Source organism: Microcebus murinus, chromosome 27 (assembly GCF_040939455.1).
Source record: "Microcebus murinus isolate Inina chromosome 27, M.murinus_Inina_mat1.0, whole genome shotgun sequence".
In the NCBI taxonomy this organism is placed as follows: domain Eukaryota; kingdom Metazoa; phylum Chordata; class Mammalia; order Primates; family Cheirogaleidae; genus Microcebus; species Microcebus murinus.
Window position 1 is genome coordinate 18242924 of NC_134130.1, and position 14966 is coordinate 18257889.

Sequence of the window (14966 nt, forward strand, 5' to 3'; positions counted from 1 at the left end):
CTGCACCGGCGGGCGGTGTAACTCCCCCGCTTTAGTGTCCTCGGTAATCCGTTGACGGCGCCAGGCCTGGCGAGCCGATCGCAGATTGTAGCGGCGGGATCTGCCAGGAGAGACTCTGGGCGGGGGGCCTGCCGGCTGACGCGGGCTGCGGACCCCTCGGTGGCCACCGCTCGTCCTCGCAGGCGCCAGCACGGGCGACCGCTTGGGGCGCCGTGCCGTGCCGGAGCCGCGTGGTCAGGACGCCCGAGCCCCTCGACGCCCGCCGCCGGCAGCCACAGCCTCGCTCTGCGTTCCCGGCAGTCTCGCGGGCAGCGCGGCCTGGCGCCTCCGTCTCCGCACCAGAGGCGGCGCCTCCGCCTGCCCCGGCCAGGTGGGTTCCTCCCGGCCAGGTGGGTTCCTCCCGGTCAGGTGGGATCCTCCCGGCCAGGTGGGTTCCTCCCGGCCAGGTGGGTTCCTCCCGGCCAGGTGGGTTCCTCCCGGCCAGGTGGGTTCCTCCCGGTCAGGTGGGATCCTCCCGGCCAGGTGGGTTCCTCCCGGCCAGGTGGGTTCCTCCCGGCCAGGTGGGATCCTCCCGGCCAGGTGGGTTCCTCCCGGCCAGGTGGGTTCCTCCCGGCCAGGTGGGATCCTCCCGGCCAGGTGGGTTCCTCCCGGCCAGGTGGGTTCCTCCCGGCCAGGTGGGATCCTCCCGGCCAGGTGGGATCCTCCCGGCCAGGTGGGTTCCTCCCGGCCAGGTGGGATCCTCCCGGCCAGGTGGGTTCCTCCCGGCCAGGTGGGTTCCTCCCGGCCAGGTGGGTTCCTCCCGGCCAGGTGGGTTCCTCCCGCGGAGCGTCCCCGCGGCCGGGCAGGTCACGGCGTCGTCCGCCACTGGCCGCCCTCCCGCCCCGCCTCTCCCGCCCCGCCAGTCTCAGACCGGCCCTGCTGGGTGCGCGGGCCGGCGGGGAGGAGGAGTCCCCGGGCTCCCAGCCCACTGCGCCCTGGCCCGCGGCGCCTCCCGCGCGCCCTGCTGCTTGCTTTGCACTCTCCAGAGATCGGATGTTACCTCCCATCACCTTGTTTTTCCTTTTATGAGAGTCCCGCGCTGAACCTGTGCGGATCCTCCATGCTGTCCTCCAGGTGGGGAGATCCGCTCGCGTGTCGGAGACCAGGGTCTGCTCCCCTCTGGAGCAGGAGTCCGGGGTTACCTTTACTCCGCCAATTTCCTCCTCCAGACACAGCTTTTCAATTGTTCAGGAAACATATAATTCTTACGTTCTTAAAATTTTGTAAAGCACAGAAAAAGAAGGGAAAACTAATAGATTCCTCTATTAGTCAATTATTGTGAGTAGTGTAAAGTACTTTTTTCTATCAACCATAATGCCTAATTTTATGGTATCTATAATGTGGTATCTATAGTTTAGGCAATAGCAGCTCATTATTCATTCAAATAACGAGATGCTTAAAACATCAAAAGAAAACAATGTGATTAGTTTTCTAATAGATTATGTATAACATGCTTTAGAGGCACAAAAGACTAAATCTGTCCAAAGAGTAGGAGATGGCTTCACAGAGGCTCTGTATTCCTTACTAAACAAAACTGAGTCAATTCTTTCCTAAGACATTCCTCAAAGCCCTTAATCATGGCTCTGACTGTTCTTGGTATTCCCTGCTACTTAGCAGCATGAGCACTATAATTAAAAGTTCAGGTAGATGTGCTTTCCAAAGTTGTACACTCCTTTTGTGTAATGTGACTTCCTGCTAAATACTTTCTCTGACACAAAGGACATTCGATTCCCAACTGATTAGACTATTGTTTGGCATATTTTTTAAAAAAGGAAATATGCCCAGAGATGCAAGGATGGTTCAACATACGCAAGTCTATAAATGCAAGTCACTTCATAAATAAAATCAAGAACAAAGACCATATGATTCTGTCAATAGATGCAGAAAAAGCATTTGACAAGGTCCAACACACCTTTATGATAAAAACTCTTAACAAAATAGGCATAGATGGCTCATACCTTAAACTTATCAAATCCATCTATGACAAACCCACTGCTAGTATCATCCTAAATGGAGAAAAATTAAAATCCTTCCCCCTTCAATCCGGAACTAGACAGGGGTGCCCACTATCTCCTCTCCTATTTAACATAGTGCTCGAAGTCCTAGTGATAGCAATTAGACAGGAGAAGGGTATTAAGGGCATTCAAGTGGGGGCAGATGAAATCAAACTCTCGCTCTTCGCCAATGATATGATATTATACCTAGAAAACCCCATGGACTCTTCCAAGAGACTCCTAGACTTGATAACCGAATTTGGTAAAGTATCAGGTTATAAAATCAATATACACAAATCAGAAGCATTCATATATGCCAAGAACCATCAAACAGAAACTCAAATCAAAAACTCAATACCCTTTACTATAGCCCCAAAGAAAATTAAATATCTAGGAGTATTCTTAACAAAAGATATAAAAGATTTATATAAGGAGAACTATGAAACACTAAAAAAAGAAATTGCAGAAGATTTAAACAGATGGAAAAATCTACCTTGTTCATGGATTGGTAGAATCAATATAGTTAAAATGTCAATATTACCTAAAGTGATCTACAGAATCAATGCAATCCCCATGAAAATACCATCAGCATTCTTTATAGATCTAGAAAAAATAATTCTTCACTTCGTATGGAATCAGAAAAAACCTCGTATAACCAAAGCAATCTTAAATAGAAAGAACAAACTGGGAGGCATCAGTCTTCCTGACTTCAAACTGTACTATAAAGGAATAATAGTTAAATCAGCATGGTACTGGCACAAGAACAGAAGCATAGGTATCTGGAATAGATCTGAAATACCAGAGATGAAACCATCAGTATACGGCAATCTAATCTTTGATAAAGCTGACAAAAATATACATTGGGGAAAAGAATCTCTCTTCAACAAATGGTGCTGGGAAAACTGGTTAGCTACATGCAGAAGAGCAAATCAGGATCCCTACCTCTCACCTCTCACAAAAATTCACTCAAGATGGATAACAGACTTAAACTTAAGACATGAAACCTTAAGAATCCTAGAAGATGTTGGGAAAACCCTATCAGATATTGGCCTAGGCAAAGAATTTTTGAGGAAGACCCCCAAGGCAATCACCGCAGCATCAAAAATAAACAAATGGGATCTGATCAAATAAAAAGTTTCTGCACAGCCAAGGAAACCATCAATAGAACAAATAGACAACCCACAGAGTGGGAGAAAATATTTGCTGTCTACACCTCTGATAAAGGCCTAATAACAAGAATTTACCTAGAGCTTAAAAAAATTAACAAGAAAAAATCAAACAATCCCATCAAGAAATGGGCGATGGAAATGAAAAGAAACTTCTCCAAAGAAGACAGAATATTGGCATGCAAACGTATAAAGAAATGCTCAACCTCTCTAATTATTAGAGAAATGCAAATCAAAACCACAATGAGATACCACCTAACCCCAGTGAGAATGGCCTGTATCTAGAAATCCCCAAACAACAAATGCTGGTGAGGATGCGGAGAGACGGGAACACTCCTACACTGCTGGAGGGACTGCAAATTAATGCAGCCTTTGTGGAAAAGAATTTGGAGATACCTCAAACAGCTAGAAATAGAAATACCATTTGACCCTGCAATAGCATTGTTGGGCATCTACCCAAAAGAGCATAAGACATTCTATTATAAAGACATCTGCACTCGAATGTTTATAGCAGCACAATTCACTATTGCACGGTCATGGAAACAGCCCAGGTGCCCATCAATTCATGAGTGGACAATTAAAATGTGGTATATGCTCACAATGGAATATTACTCAATCCTAAGAAATGACAGTGAGCTAGCACCATTTATGCTATCCTGGATTAAGCTTAAGCCCGTTATCCAAAGTGAGGCGACACAAGACATGGAAAATGGGCTCCACATCTACTCGCCATCAAATTGGTACTGACTGATTTTAAACTTCGGTTTTCAAATGGTGGCAATACCCACCAGAGATTCGGTGGGGGACGACCCAATCTTAGGGATGGGACGAGCATTCTGGAGGGGGAGGGCATAACTCTAACCCTTCTTAGGGAGAGGCAGAGATATACAATGTAACCAAAATGTTAAACAAAACAAACAAAAAAACTTTCTAACTGGTGGTGGGCAGGCAGGTGTGGGGAGGAGGAAAGGGATGCATGCTTCCATAACGTGTGCGATGACATCACCAGGGGATTGGACATTTGGGGGGGGAGAGAGGGGGCAGGAGCAATGTTTGTAACCCTAACAATATTTGTACCTCTATAATATGCTGAAATAAAAATCATGTTCTTAAAAAAAAAAAAAAAGAAAGAAAGAAAATAAATAACCAATTAGATTCTGTTAAAAAAAAAAAAAGGAAATATGCTTCTTTTCCAGTAAATACTTAGTTTAAAACCCTCTCCTATCACTTCGTTTTTTAACTATCTTATAAACTGATTTGGTGCTTTGTATATTCTGGTGAAATTATTATATATATGCCAAATATGAGTTTACATGGTCAGTGTAGGAATGGAAGTAGCTCCTAATATAGCATAATTATATGGCACTCTTATTTTTCTCCCAAATCTCATATTAAAATATTGTAAAGCAACTTACTTGATATTGATATATAGCACTTTCCCTACTCTCTTCTTTAGCCATTAAATCAATGATAATCATGATTCACCTGCAAACATTTATTTGTGCCAAGCATACAGCTAGGGATCAAAATAATAAGAGAAGTCCAAGGACACCGATGTTTCCATTTCTTAAGACATTTAAGAAATATTTGGCCAGGTATTCAATTATACTTGATGTTTTTATTTACTCATACTCAACATTGTTCCAGAAAATGTTGAAGGTAACCATTTTCATTCCACCTGCTATAGTCAATAGTCATTTCATGTTTTCACAATAACATGTTTATGATGTTAACATGGTATATTCACCACTTTGTTGACAATAATTGTATTACAAAAACTATGGAAAGAATGCTGCTCTCTTCATTAAATTACAAGTAATAAAAAGTCAAGTTTAGATTTTAAAAAAAATGTAAGTAGGAGTACATTGCAAAATGAGGGCTTAATGTGGCCATCAATTTAAGTTATGACATGACTAAAAATACTGTGTTATTTAAAAGAGGCCAAAAACTACTGCCTTTGAGGCAAACAGAATTTCAAAAGAAAAGAACAATCACCAAGGTCATGAGGCTATTTCTGTTTCTGCAGTCTGGTCTGCAGAAGGCAGGACTCTCACAAGGGACAGAGATGGGCGTGGCTCCTGTGATGGCCTCTAGGATGGTCGTCAAGTGAGGCTGAGGCCTGGCCACAGGGTTGCTTCAAAGACCACACCCACAGCCAAGCCTCATGGACATGCTGCTGGGGCATATCCGGGCTGCTGTCCAGTTCCTTGGGCAGGAAAGTCTTCTGTACCGTGACAGCACAGGGCTGGGCCCAAGCCATCGGGCTGCTTTGGAGTGCACAGTGAGAACTGAGGTTGGCAGGCTGCTACCGGGGACATGGATGACTGTCACTGGGTCTCCTGGTAGGCAGGGCTGACTCTGGACTGCAGTGGAGTAGAGGTTGCAGGGGCACTCCAGGACCAAGATCAGTGGGCCTGCCACCAAGGGCTCGGACAGGCATGCCTCCCATCAGTTCCCAAAGTAGAAAGAACAGCCCCTGGACAGTGGCAGAGCAGGGGCAAGACTGAGTCACAGGACCACAGCAAGGAAGGAGGTTGGAGTCCCTGCTACTGGGCTTTGGGCAGGTGTCTCTGAGTCCTCAGGTGGCCAGGACTGACTCTGGGCAGTGGTGGACTGGGGCTGAAGCTGCTGATGCTCATATTTTAATGTGACTTAAACCAAACACTCTCACATTTCTATCAGCTAATATGAAATGTATCATTACCTAATATTAAATGTAGTATCTGCTATGCTGATAAATCGGTCATAAGTAAAATGTCTACCCATGGATCAAGGAAGAAAAATGCATTATTTGCAAAAACAAAAGGATAGTGCTTTCTCTCTCCCTAAATAAAGGTAAAGTAACCACAAATTCAGAAATTAAAAAAAAATTGTTTCTGCACATTCAAGCCTACCTTCTAATTCATCCTTAGGTTCATGATTCATGAAAGTGTCAAACTCATGAAACAAATGCCTTCAAATTATTTCAGGAAGGCCAGGCTAGTTCAGTGTTTGCTAGTTCTTTCTGGAGAACAGGGAGAAAGATAAAGGGTGTATTTTGACCTTGCTCAGGTGCCCACCTTGATGCAAAACCTCCAGTCTGTAGGGCCATCTATATATGCTGTCAATTGAAAATATAAAGCTAACTTTTAAAGTTTTAAAAGTATGATGTTTTATAGCATGAAAATAAATCCTTTTTTCCTATAAAGTAAAATGCACAATGCCTCAACTCAACAAAGGGAAGAGATAAAAATAGAAAACATGAAGGGACATCATGAATAATGGTTATGCTAAATTTTATATAAGATTCTGATTTTTTTAATAAGTATGACTGGTTCTTTCAATGATTAGCTTCTTTGCAAAATGAAATTAAGTCAACATTTTAATCAGTAATATTGAAGAAAATGAAGAAGTCATGTTTATAAAACTTATGGAGGAAATGAAAAAGAGAGATAATAAAACATGTGTAGATAAACCAACAGATGGGATGCAAGAAAGATTTTTATGTATTTCCCTAGGCTTAACGGAAAGATCCAAGGTAACAAGATGGAATTTAATAAATTAAAAGTTAAAATCTTCGACTTGACTTAGAAAACCACAATCACGAAGTGAAGGATGGAAGAGATTTGGTTTTTGCATGAACAAAAGACAAAAATGACTATTACTTCAACGTGATTAAATAGTATGGTCTTGCTTTCAAAAAGCAAGTGTGACTAAGGGACTATATTAATAGGTGAACAGTGTCCAGGCAACTAGAGGAGAACCCTATGATGATCAGATCATATCTAAGATACCAAATACCAAACTTTAATATTTAAGGGACCATTAATTTAAAAATGGATCCAACATTCTTTAATTAAGAAGACCTAGAGTGACATATTCTAATGCAACATGATACTAAACAATTAGAACTTTCTAAAAATAAATCAGTGAGTTTCCAATTTCTATTAGAAGAACCCAGTCAGGTGCTAGATTAGTCCTCTTTAGGAAGTCAGTAAAGAAGGTTCATACATGGTATGGAAAGAGAATGTTCATTTTCATCAAGCTAAAATACATAATTTTCTCAGATGATAATTATAGAATTTTGTAAAAATGTTGATTCTCAGAAGTTTAGGAAATATTCTCTTGTATTTTCTGGCTACTATTTCTCTTCCCAAACATTCCCCCTTCTGTCTCCTTTAACTGGCCTTAAAGATCTGAAGTTGGCATTTTATGATCTATTCCAGTTTCTGACCTGTGTCAATAAAGACAAATATCTTCCACATTATTAATAAAAGCTAAGTTAAAAGTTTGATATTATTTTCCTTCCTATAAGTCATTAGCACCTTCACTCAACCAAAAAGCATTTATTAAATGAGTACTATGTGCTAGGCATCCAGCTATGCTTTTCCACCTTGCTACTCTAGGAAAACTCACTAACAGAATAAACATCATAGTAATTTCAATTTTTCAAATGTCTAAAAAGTGATTCACTTTCAGTAAGTAAAAATTTTGAAAAAACAGAGACAACTAAAATACCATCTCTTACCTTAAAAAAAATTCTAATGCTGAGTAAGGGAAAAAAAAACCTTTTAGAGACCATCTGGTTTTATATTTTATTAATAAATATGTGCCATTGTTTTTTATTCTAAGTGAAATACACTTAAAATACCCAAATATTGAATTCTGCATTTGATCTAGGAAGTTATATGTATTGTCCTCCTTAGCTATGGATTTTAATAATCACTTACTGTTTGGTCAGGGAACCTGGAGCTCAGAGGTCTTTCCTAAAGGGTTCTCTAGAGGTCTCGCATCTGTGTGCAGTTTCCCTGCAAACTTGCATCCATTCTTGGCTGTGTGCTGATGTCATTACACGGCGCCTAGACAGCAACCCCAAAATACGGCCTCCCACAAGAGCTAACCGTTCCAAAGAATACTGACCATTTTCCTCTTCTCAGAGTGAGAAACATAACAAAACAAAAAACTGCTGGATAAGAAAATCTACCAGCAACTAAACTTTCTGTAATTCTCAAAATAGCTCCTGTATTCATGTCTCATTCACTATACAAGGCCTTGAGAATGTTTATTCATCAAAACTTATCACCCAATAACATCAAATATAATTCATATCAGCTCCCAAATTTCTCCTATAGTGAAACATTTATGTTCATTAATACTATTGAAATTAGAACACTGAACACATCCCTGAAGTCTCCCAAAATAGTCCAAATCTCATAAAATACAACTGTCACAAATTTAACTTTGGTGGGATACTTTAGGGAAAAAAAATTAAAGTATCAAATATCCCATAAGTGTTGGTTTCAATTAAAATCTCTCTTGGGTTCAAGCTCTGACATAATGGAACTTTGCATATGAAATTATCACGTTAATGGGCGCGTGCTGTATCTGTTTTAAGAGGGAACCAGTGGGGGCAAAGAGAAATAAAACATATGAACATCATACAGTAAACTTTTTCTATTAAAGAGTGTGACTAAAAGCCCACTATGTAACCACACATTGTGCGAGATGTTAGGAATAAAAAGGTAAGACACAGCCCTTGTCCTAGAGATATGAGTTTGTAGAGAAGACAGGCACAAACGAATGACTACAATAAAGTGTGATGTTTGAGGAACAAAAGTGCCACAAATAGGAAGCTTCCCTGATGAGAAACCTGAGCTGTGTCATTAAGAAAAAAGGGCAGTTCATCTGGGTAGAGACACAGTAAGTACAGACTTGAATATGTAAAATATAGTGTTCAAGCTCTAAGAAGAGTTAGAATTAATGACATCACAGAACCTGAGGGAAAATCTGGTGATGAGGAGGTTGAAGAGCAGTCGGGAGCCAGATCAGGAATATCAAGCACACGGTTTGATCTGTTTCCTGTATGTAGGCAGATGGTTTTCTGAACCGAGTTCTTTAAATCCTAGGAGTTCACAGAGCTACTCAGGGCCACCCGGAAGAGGAGGAGGGTGGTGCGCCCAAGAACCCTGCACACATCCATGTCTGCACAGGCCAGTTGGGTCCATTCTAACTGCAAAAATGTCAGGGAGAGGGGGAAGTTTCTACTGCTTTAGTAAAGTTTGAAAATGGGTCCCCATAAGAGGGTATTAAGAAGGGATGTACATCATCAGATTTGCATTTAAGAATGAGCACATCGGGGCACTTTAAGCTGACCACCTGAAAAAAAAAAAAACAAATAGAAGAATAGAGGAAGAGGTAGGGAACAATTAATTCAAAAATTAATTCAGGGAAGAAGGGAGAAGATTCTGAACAGTGGATAGAATGGGTAAAGGTGTGTCTACGCTGGGTTTTGGGGTATGGGTGAAAAGGAAATGGCAGAAATTCTTTCTCCACAAATTCTTTAGTACCAACAAAGCAGGAAGCAAGCTGGTGAGAGGATTTAAGAAAGGATGTTGTGTGTTTGCGCGCGCGCGTGTGCACATGCAAGTGTGAGCAGGATTTAAGATCTTAAGAAGATGGCCAAGGTTTTTTTATTAAAATGTCCTTCCAAGACCCCCACCAAGATTCAAAACTGTCTGTGCCCTTGGTTGAGAATTATAAAAGTGTTGAGACATACAGGCAACATCAATGCCCCCCCATGGGCATTCATGGGTTCCAGCCTTCATGGATTAAACCAAGAGAAGATCAAAAATATTTGGGGGAAAAACAGATAGTTGTGTCGGTACTACACATGTATACATTTTTTTTCTTATGATTATTCCCTAAACAATACAACATAACAACTATTTACATAGCATTCACATTGTATCAGGTATTATAAACAACCTAGAGATAACTCAAAGTATATGGGAGGATGTGTCTGTTACAGGAAAGACGCCATTTTATATAAGGGACTTGAGCAGGGACTTTGGCATCTAAGAGGGCTCCTGGACCCAACCTCCCACGGACATGATAACAGATTCTCTTAGGAAGACATTAATTGTTCTCCCAATCTTCTCAACATTAAAACAAACAGAAAAGAAAAGCTAAGATAACTCATACTATTTTCACATTTTGACAAAAATGTCTGGCCAGATTAACGTCCGTGAAGAAGGGTAAGCATTTCTAGTGCTTTCTTTGCACTGCAGATTTCTTTCAGAATACAAAGTGTTTGCACCAAGACTTTCATTTCTGCTTAAATATCCTGAGATCAATAGCGGCAGCTGAAACTGCACCCATTGATGAGGAAACTGAAACACGAACGGTGAAATGGCTCTCGCAGGGCACAGTCTATCTCAGCGTGGCTTACTTGCTCTAAATTCAAAGGACACATCATATGTGGGTGTTCATCCATTCAAAAATGCTATAAAGCTATTTGTGAATTCAGGGATTGACAAAATTCTCAGCTGAATCCCTGAGAACGTCAATGGTCTTCTCCAAGTCAGCCTTTCCAGACAGACGGGCTAGCACCACCAGTCCAGTCCTTAACATACACACAAGACACCACATTTGAGAGAGGTTCCGCTTTCACATGGTTTCAGCTATGACTTGTATAAAACACCGTGAGGCGTGTGTTATCAAGAGAGTCTAAAGTATTCAAAGAAAGAATTGTAGAGCTATTATCAACAGAAAAATTAACATTTTCCCTTTTAAATTCATTTCTGCTTACTTGCTAGTAAATAGTTATATTTTATTAAAAACAAATAACAGATGGGAAGCAGAAAGACTATTTTAGGAATACAGTTTGATTAGAGCACTGCATTCAATGATCCCTAGGGTCTATTTTCATTTTAAAATCCTATGACTCAAAGGATAAACTGATCGGGCTTGCTAGAACAAAGACCGTGAATTTCAGTTCAGTAAGGAACGAACACTGAAGTCTTAATTTTAAAGTCTGGGTAGTGATTTAGATTTGAAGATAATCAGGAACCAGATCAGGAAAATCGAGCAGACAGTTTGATCTATGTTCTGTAGGCCCATGGTTTTGTAGGCCAAAGAGTAACCCATTTTTCTTCTGAAAGATAAACAGAAAAAGAGTACAGCATTAGAAATACCTATTCCTTTTCAAACGATTGAAGAAATAGATGACCTTGTAAATCAGAAAATGTCAACAATGACTGTATGTGGGAGAAAACAATGCATTAAGGAGAGTGAAGCTTTTAAACAACTTAGAGCCGTTTCATGAGAAAGGGTAAAAAAATGTCCATATTAATTAGAAGAGTGACTACAAGACAGCACTAATGGGCAAGCTAAACCTTCTAATCCTATTCTCCACCAGTGAACTGGCAAAATACAAACCACCAACACTTCTTATAGACAGTTAGTGTTAACTGGAGAGCAGGTAGAAATTCTTAATACAGAGTCCTGGGTCCAGACCAGGTTTCATAATAGCTAATGAATGGCCTAAGGGAAGTCATATCACATCTCTGGGCATCCTTTTTCCTTCCATGAAATGATTCAGTTGGACTAGGTGATGTCTGTCTAATGGTCCCAAGTCAATAAAGTTTTGATTTCTCTGTCTCTTCAACTCAATATAAAAATATAAAATTTAGGCCGGGCGCGGTGGCTCACGCCTGTAATCCTAGCTCTCTGGGAGGCCGAGGCGGGCGGATTGCTCAACGTCAGGAGTTCGAAACCAGCCTGAGCAAGAGCGAGACCCCGTCTCTACTATAAATAGAAAGAAATTAATTGGCCAACTAATATATACAAAAAATTAGCCGGGCATGGTGGCGAATGCCTGTAGTCCCAGCTACTTGGGAGGCTGAGGCAGGAGGATTGCTTGAGCCCAGGAGTTTGAGGTTGCTGTGAGCTAGTCTGACGCCACGGCACTCACTCTAGCCTGGGCAACAAAGCGAGACTCTGTCTCAAAAAAAAAAAAAAAAAAAAAAAAAATATAAAATTTGGATGCTAATATTCTCATGCAAATAATTTTTGCACTATGTTAGTATTTACATGGGCTTTTAATGCATAGTAAAAACTTCTCTTAGAAATTTAATTCAGCCCATATGTCAACAATTATATAAAATCTACCTTAAGTAGCCTTAAGTATATCTACATTGGGCCAGGTGGATTGCTCAAGGTCAGGAGTTTGAAACCACCCTGAGCAAGACTGAGACCCTGTCTCTACTAAAAATAGAAAGAAAATTAATTGGCCAACTAAAACATATAGAAAAAAAAATTAGCTGGGCATGGTGGTGCATGCCTATAGTTCCAGCTACTTGGGAGGCTGAGGCAGCAGGATTGCTTGAGCTCAGGAGTTTGATGTTGCTATGAGCGAGGCTGACACCATGACACTCTAGCTTGGGCAACAGAGTGAGACTCTGTCTCCAAAAAAAAAAAAAAAAAGGATATCTACATTGGATTGTCTTACTTCACTCACCTTCAATTCAAACTCATAATATACCCCAACTTCCCTTTTCCTTTAATGCCAACATTTAATTGGTCATTTTAAAACTTTAAATCTTTGACTCTTCTTTATTCCTTTTTTTTTTTGAGACAGAGTCTCGCTTTGTTGCCCTGGCTGAGTGAGTGCTATGGCGTCAGCCTAGCTCACAGCAACCTCAAACTCCTGGGCTCAAGCAATCCTGCCGCCTCAGCCTCCCAAGTAGCTGGGACTACAGGCATGCACCACCATGCCCGGCTAATTTTTTTTTTGTATATATATTAGTTGGCCAATTAATTTCTTTCTATTTATAGTAGAGATGGGGTCTCGCTCTTGCTCAGGCTGGTTTCGAACTCCTGACCTCGAGCAATCCGCCCACCTCGGCCTCCCAGAGTGCTAGGATTACAGGCGTGAGCCACCGCGCCCGGCCTCCTTTATTCCTTATATGCAATTAGTAAGTAAATCCTCACGATTTCCTTAAAATATATCAGATCTATCATTCTTCTTTTCATTCTTCTCTCTCTTATTAAAATCCATGTTCTAAATTTCCCAAATCACTCCAACTACCTACTTTTCTAAATTTATAAAAATAATATTCCTAAGGACACAAATTCACCTTGCTACATTCACCTGCTCTAATTGTTCCCCAATAATTGCAGGACAGCATGAAATAATCTTCAGCTTGGCTTTAGGGTTTCACAAAATTTGGCTTTACCCTGCTTTTCCATCTTCACTCTCACTACTTGCCAACATGAACTCTCTACAAAGCAGCCTCCCCTCTGCCTCCACATCACCTGCCCGCTGCCTGGCCCCCCCTGCCCTCAAAGGAACACCTCTAATTTCACTACATGTCATGCTATTTCCCCTCCACTTCCCTCCACTGGATGTCATTCCTTACCCATCCAAATTCTTCCTATCCTTCAAGATCTGATCCGAGCCCTGCCACTCTCCCGTGAAGCCCCCCTTACTGTTACGGTCCAGATGGACCTGGCCATTCCTTGACCTTCTGAAGTTCTTGCGTCTGTCCCTTACCTGGGTATATGGGGAAATGTTTACTGATGGGATATGATCAAACGGTATAAGATGCTCTGATTCTCTGTGCTTCACTCTGAGTAAGCTTTTTCCTACTCTAGGTCTTCACGCTCTTCTCTATTCCCTGGAAGGCTCTTCTCCCACTTAACTTTATGGCCTGTTTCTACATCTCTATCAGAATTTTACTCAAAACATCATCTCATAAAGCTGCCTTCCTTGACTACTATATCTTTAATTACTACTTTACCATGCCACCCAACTTCCTTTTTCATATATATATATGAAAAAAAATATATATATATCCTAGCACTTCACGGTACTTAGCACATTCCTATTTTTCTTGTTTATGTTCTTCTCCCACTCTAGACTCTAAGACTAAGTTCAACAGCATGCTCAATACTTCTGAATGAATTCATTTTAAACACTGAAGACAGAATAGTAATAAATAATAATAAAACAAATGCTAATATAAAATTGAGAACTTACTATGTGCCAGGCTAAAAATAAGCCCAAGGCTTATTTATTTTTGAAAATAAGTGCTAGGCTGAGCTTATCCAACTGTAAAAAGAAAAATTAAGATTTTTGGGGGGCTTTGGGGGTAGAACTCCTCAGAGAGCTACTTATAAAATCTTTTTGCAAGAAGCTAATATTTTAATTTGTTGTCCTCTTTTTATGTTAGTCATTCATTTTATACTTTTCCATAAACTTTGTACTTCTTTATCTGCCCTTTACCTCCAAGCAGAGAATATCTTCAAACATTGTGACTTCACTAAACAGTAAAAATTCCATCTTAAAAAGACATTTTCAGTTTTCATGTAAAGGACAAGAACAGAATGAGTGGCCACAGGCCACAGTTCTCATGATGTAAGGTAAGGCAATCATTAAGGAGGGAGGGGAAAAGTAAAGAAACCTTTATTCATAATTACCTAAGATTTTCCAGCATGAGAGGGGAAAGAGGAAGTCTATTTTCAGTGACAATGATTACTCTAAAAATACAAGCATGCAAGGGGAAAATTTTCATTCTGAGAGTTATTACTGTGCTGAAGTCTCTTTCCCTCGCAGAGCAACCTAAAATTCCCAGAGTAGAAAGGTAATCTAGACAGGTGAACTTGCCCTATGTCTTGAAAATGGCAACATCCAGTATCATGAGCGTTTAGCTAAGTGCACACCACAAAGGATTTCTCAGCACCAGGACAGTCTCTAACAAGTATCGAGTGGCAGGGTGGATACTTATATACTTAGGTGTCTGGAGTGAGGGCAGAGATTGCAGGCTTTTTAGAAGATATATTATGCTGAATGCATACAGGAGATTCAGTGAAACTGACACTGAATTATCTGCTAAAGGAGTTACAGAGGAAAAAAATACCTAATTCTTCTTTTTTGCTACCTAACCTCCAGTTTCTTCCCTACAATATTCCTTTAATTTTAACTGGCTTACAGTATAGGCAAAGGGAT

The 14966-nt window shown here is 40.8% G+C and overlaps 1 protein-coding gene across 1 annotated transcript in view; it reads right to left on the bottom strand.

Moving 5' to 3' along the window:
- TET2 (tet methylcytosine dioxygenase 2) overlaps positions 1-14966 on the bottom strand; it is a 141497-nt gene that overhangs the window by 82067 nt on the left and 44464 nt on the right. The gene's annotated exons all lie outside the window — the stretch shown is intronic.